Genomic DNA, 5,727 nt, shown 5'->3' with positions numbered 1-5,727 from the left:
TTAACTAAGGCTTAATCCTGGCTTAATCTAAACTCTGTATGTGAAACCGGGCCTTAAAGGGATAGTTAACCCAAATCTTTTAATTTTGTCATTTATAAATGCTTTATAAAGGAGGGTCAGTATAAAGCTGTTTTTGCTAAGAAGCTGCTCCTGAAAAAAGGATCGGTACCAACTATTCGTGTTCCTGCTGCACCTCCAGAAGAACTGAAGTGAGTGTAACGTTTTATTAACCTTTATATTAATCTTTATATTAATCTTTGCAGATCGCTTGCACGCTTCTGTCACGATACGGTCAAGAAACATAAACGAGGACTCAAATGCAGCAAAACAAGATAAGACTTTAATTAACAAAACAAGCAAAAAGGTACAAACAAAACTCCCACGTGGGGAAAACACTAGAACAAAACTTAAACAGATCAAAATACTGGGAACAAAACACAAGAACATTAGACAACGTAACAGCACAGTACAACAGACACAAGGAGACTAAATAGGGAGGCAAACAAAAGAAGGTAACGATGACAACAGGTGGAATTAATTAAACCAATAACAAGATAACAAGAAGGGCGGGGCTAACAATGAACACGAGCACATGGCTCAACATAACAAACACCCAAGTGCAAAACAAGACAGGACAAACTTGTGACAGCTTCACGATGAATGCGGCTAAGGTTTACACTCAGGGTACATTACGGCATGTTTTCTATGTACAGCGTTCTCAATATAATTCATAATCCCAAGTTTATAATGAACAACACGTTATGGTTATTGTGTTATTACAAACGGTGTACACACAGAACAGAGGGGCGGGGTGAGCAAAGCTCATTATCATTTAAAGACACATGTACTTAAATGGCGTGCTGAAAACAGAGCTGTTTTTGACCAGGGAAAATTCGTGTTTTCTTACAATGCTAATGAGAATTTTTAATTAAAGTGTATGACAAACTTTTCATTTAGACCCTAAAGAATCATAATAACTTGTACAAAAATGGCATTATATGGCCCCTTTAAAGCCCAAACAATAACCAGAAGTTATGGCTATACATTAAGATAATGCCGCTCCAACGCTTGCTATTACCTCAGTAGTATTTTTATCCAGCCCCCTATAGTAATGCGACTGCATAACAACTTAGTTAATGTCAAGCAGTTAGTCAGGAATCTAGAATCTCACCAGATGTGCCCCATGCTCCCTAACCTGAGATCTAGTATGTACTTAACCCTGGACGCAGCTTTGCTGTAACAATGGATACAATGTAATCTACTAAAGTTAATCATTTCAGAGTAAGTCAGAATAAATCCAAATGTAACAATTTATGTCAGGTAAATGTATCATGCCAATACATAATCAGTTCAAAGATAATCAATACAAAAACATCAAATGCTCAGAGATAAAGAGTAAAAGATGTACCTGACTCACGAAATACATAATGCTGAGTGTCTGAAAGACACTAAGCATTACGGGCTGATCTCATTACAAATCGCATTGAGCTTGAGACATTTCATTAAGTACTCAGACCAGGGCAGAAACTTCTTTCAAATGGAAACGTGCTGACAATGGGAATTTGTATTCAGAGTTTACACCTTTTTAGAGCAGGATTCCATTTCCATGGAAGACACATCCTCCTCTATAAGCAAAATATCTCTAAACTCTTAAAAACCTTATTACCTTTTGGTTTACTTCAATGGGGATGAGACCTCTGTACCAGTTGCACTGAGACATTTCAAATGATACCAAACATGTATAGTGTTTTATGATAATTGTTCACATTAAACCACATAGATTTTTGGGTGAATTTCAGGTGATCTCAGCATCAGAGAGAGACGAGATGGGGAAGGGAGAGAACTATAAATTGGGAGGTGATCAACTCAAGTGTGATTGTGTCTCGAATGGGGATGTTAATATAGCAAGAGAGTTCAGATGTTCATTTCCGTTGTTTTCTCAGAGAGTTGCCCTCTCCTCCAGTTTTTCCAGTCTTACACCTGCTGTATACAAAATACTACAGTACCTTACATTTTTACCTTTAGGTCCACCTTTAGGTCATGATACACGTGTCTTTTGTTGTGAAATCTGTACTGATTTTTAAAGTAAATGTAAGAAGAACTTTTATATTGTTAGTAATATTTCAAGATGAACACTTACTGAACTGAAGCATCTTAGGTTTATTTGATTATCCAAACATTTATTCAAAAGATTTCATTGATTTACAATTCAAGCTATCAGAATTTTATTTAATTTTTTACAAAATGATGTTTTATTAACAAGGTTCGGCAGGAGCACGTTCAGATAATTAACACGAGTGGAGAGCACTCAGAAATCAACGATAAGAGGTGTATATATATATATTCAGCAGACTCACCTCAATTCGTTGACAGTTTAGCAGCATCCCTTCACCACTCCTTCTCCACACTTCTAGTCCTAACCACTTACATACAGGGGGCCGAACTCCGAGCTCGGAGCCCTCCCCCGGACAGCACGCCAAATACGCATTAAACCTTCCTCCCTCTAAGTGTATGTAAGTGTGAACTCGTGAATTGCATATTCTGCTCAGTTTGAGCATCTGAGGTGTTTTTTCCTCCTCAAATATAAGCTCCATATTCTTCTATATGAGCCATAAAAGCCAAAAAAATTATCAAATATGATAAGTTCATCGACCAGCGACAATTAAATCAACACTTTAGACTTTCTACTACTATAAGTAACTTTGCAACTTCATGTCAACTAACAGCCATTAGAGTATTAGTAGACTGTCTGCTTATCTGCTAACTATTTATTTTGATGGTCCCTATACAGACATTTAACTGAATATAAGAAACTTTGCAAATACATGTCATGTAGTTGAAATGTTACTTATAGTAAGTAGAGTGTCTAAAGTGGACCATCAAAACAAAGTGTAACCCGTGGTTGTTCAAATCGCCAACCTATGAGCAATAGTAACAGTGTGCTTGCCGATGAAAGTTTCTGTAAACAAAACAATTGTGTTTAAAACTATTCATTCATCTGCATTTCAATGATCATCTTGATTCAGGTCACAGACAGGAACAGTCATGGTTTAATGGATGTGGTCATAATTCAGTGCATTGTCTGTCATCCTGTGATTTGTAGAAGGTCAACTTGTCCAAACGGCTGAGACATTAAATCAGCAGCTTGTAGATCCAGAGCCACAGCTTCTGTGCATCTGAAAATAACTGAAATCAGCAAACGCTATCATTTAGTAATCTGGCATATTTCTGAGTGAGGAAGGATATTTATGTAAAACAACACTTGATTGAAAATGTGCAGTTGGAGGGAACTAGTTGAAAAATGAGAGGGATTCGTGTTGTCAGTCATTTCAGAGCAAAAAAGATATTATCAAAAAATTAACAAAGTAACCATTTTTGTCTTGTTTTTCAGTACAATATCTAAACATTCTTAAACAAAGATGCATTTACTTGAGAAGAACTTTACTTATGATATAAAGTTATTTTGTGGAAAAAAATAAGTGACTTTATGCTATAACAAACCAGTAGGTAAGAAAAATTAAGTTGAAATAAGTTTTTTCTTACCCCAATGTCTGATATCTCTCTTGGTTTAAGTGTAAACTCACTTAATGTTGAGTTTTTATTTATAGACTTGATACTTTAATTTTGCTTTCTCAAGTATTCTTCATTTAAGAATGTTTAGATATCTTTACTCTAAAACAAGGTCAAAAACATGTTATGGTGTTAAGTTATTGCATTCAGATAAAAGATTATGAAAAGAAACGTAAAAAAAAAAAAAAAAAAAAACACACATTCACATTTTAATTTTGTGTTGACTTGAATGTTTTCAGATGAATGTTTTAGAACGTTTCATTTCAATTTTAGAACAGCTTACTTTTCAAATGGAATTGAATAATTAAAGAAATAATGAGGGTTAGTAGCTAAAAACTATTTAGCTGAACTATTTATTTAAAAAACAATGCATAATGCATCCCCTATACGTTTTGGTAACCATCCAGAATGAGTTTCCCGTAAGTCTAATAATGTCATTGCTTCTATGTCATATCAGATGTAGTGCACAAATAGGAAGCAGGACGAAATCCCCTCGCAGACCCCCTCATTCTGTCGTACTACACGTAATGGAAGATTGGCTCTGGAACCCCAAAGGTCCTTCCTACTTTACCTCCCAGCGGCAGACCAGACACCAGCACAAACACCATCCTGACACCTGCCAAAACAGAGACAGTTGCATGTGGAAACCATGAGGAAATACGGAAAACAGACCAAAAAGGGAGTTTCACATACATGAGGAACATTCTGTTGCTAATTCTGAATTCCCCCCCTGCCGAGTGAGATGTTCATAAACAGTGCAGGACTATTCTTGGCACAACTGCCCTGAATAACTCCGATAGGGAGTTTCTGATATGGGAGCAGTGGCCACGTGTGTCTGAATGCAGCATGTGATGCTCTCCGATTCCAAAGACGGCCATAAGCAGAGCATTATGGGTAGCTTAGGCTGCCACACACTCTAATACATGTCTACAAATTCAAAAGACAAAACGCATTTCATGTCCTTTACATTTTACACATATAACTTTTAAGATAAAAGTCACTTCACTAAGGGAGTTAAAGAGTTAGTTCACCCACAAATGAAAATTCTCCGTCATCATTTACTCGCCCTCATGTCGTTCCAAACCCGTAAGACTTTCGTTGATCTTCAGAACACAAATGAAGATCTTTTTGATGAAATCTGAGAGATTTCTGTCCCTCCATTGACAGCTCCGCAACTACCACTTTGACGCTTCAAAAAGTACATAAAGAGATAAAACTAATCCATATGAATTGAGCGGTTTAGTCCTAATTTTCAGAAGAGACTTGATCGCTTTAAATGATAAACAGATTTAATTTAGGCTTTTATAACGTTTTAAATATTGATATTTTTCTTATAAAAATGCATTGTTTCGCTTCAGAAGGCCTTTATTAACACCCTGGAGTCGTATGGATTACTTTTATAATGGATGGATGCGCTTTTTTGGGCTTCAAAATATAAATTACGATTCACTGCCATTATAAAGATTGGATATTTTTTTAAATATAACTCAGATTGTGTTCGGCTGAAAGAAGAAAGTCATATTATACACCTAGGATGGCTTGAGGGAGAGTAAATTATATGATAATTTCATGTTTGGGTGAACTATCCCTTCAAGTATATAGGGGCATTAAGACCCAGTGTTGTTATTGCTAACTAAAACTATTAAAATTCTTGTATATATTGAAGCAAAGCTGAGATCAATTATAAATAATACATGAAAAACCTAACTTAAAAACTTAAGTGAAAATTAAAAATGTTTTCTTGGCAACTAACTGAAATCAAATAAAAAGTTTAAGTATTAAAATGACTAAAACTGAAATAAAAATAAAGATTAAATAGTATAAAAGATATTAAAGATAAATAGAACTATTGAAGAAAAAACCTAATAAAAACGACAGAACCACATAACCAAAATGACTAAAACTAAAATGATAATAAAAATTTAATATGTAAAAATACAAGCTATTTCAAAATACTATAACAGTATAAATAATAAATAATCATCTTTCTTTATCTCAGTGCACTATACAATCCTCATGTCACAGACTGCAAACCGCCTAGCAAGACACTAGCATAAAATATTTCTTTTACATATAATTATACAAATATTTAGCTCACCCGTTTGTGTGGATATTCAGAAATATATAACAAAAAACTTTTATAAACGGACACAGTGA

General features: G+C 34.9%; 1 long non-coding RNA gene across 1 annotated transcript; it reads right to left on the bottom strand.

The window, feature by feature from the left end:
- Positions 1-2,029: 2,029 nt before the first annotated feature.
- On the bottom strand, positions 2,030-4,189 carry LOC309479117. Its single transcript, XR_014199163.1, has 2 exons — positions 4,142-4,189; positions 2,030-3,186 (listed from the first exon to the last, which is right to left on the bottom strand). It is a non-coding gene; the product is annotated as an uncharacterized lncRNA (long non-coding RNA).
- Between the last annotated feature and the right edge of the window lie 1,538 nt (positions 4,190-5,727).

This window comes from Leuciscus leuciscus, assembly GCF_965113295.1.
Source record: "Leuciscus leuciscus genome assembly, chromosome: 17".
In the NCBI taxonomy this organism is placed as follows: Eukaryota; Metazoa; Chordata; class Actinopteri; order Cypriniformes; family Leuciscidae; genus Leuciscus; species Leuciscus leuciscus.
This window is presented reverse-complemented; position numbering and strand designations above follow the sequence as displayed.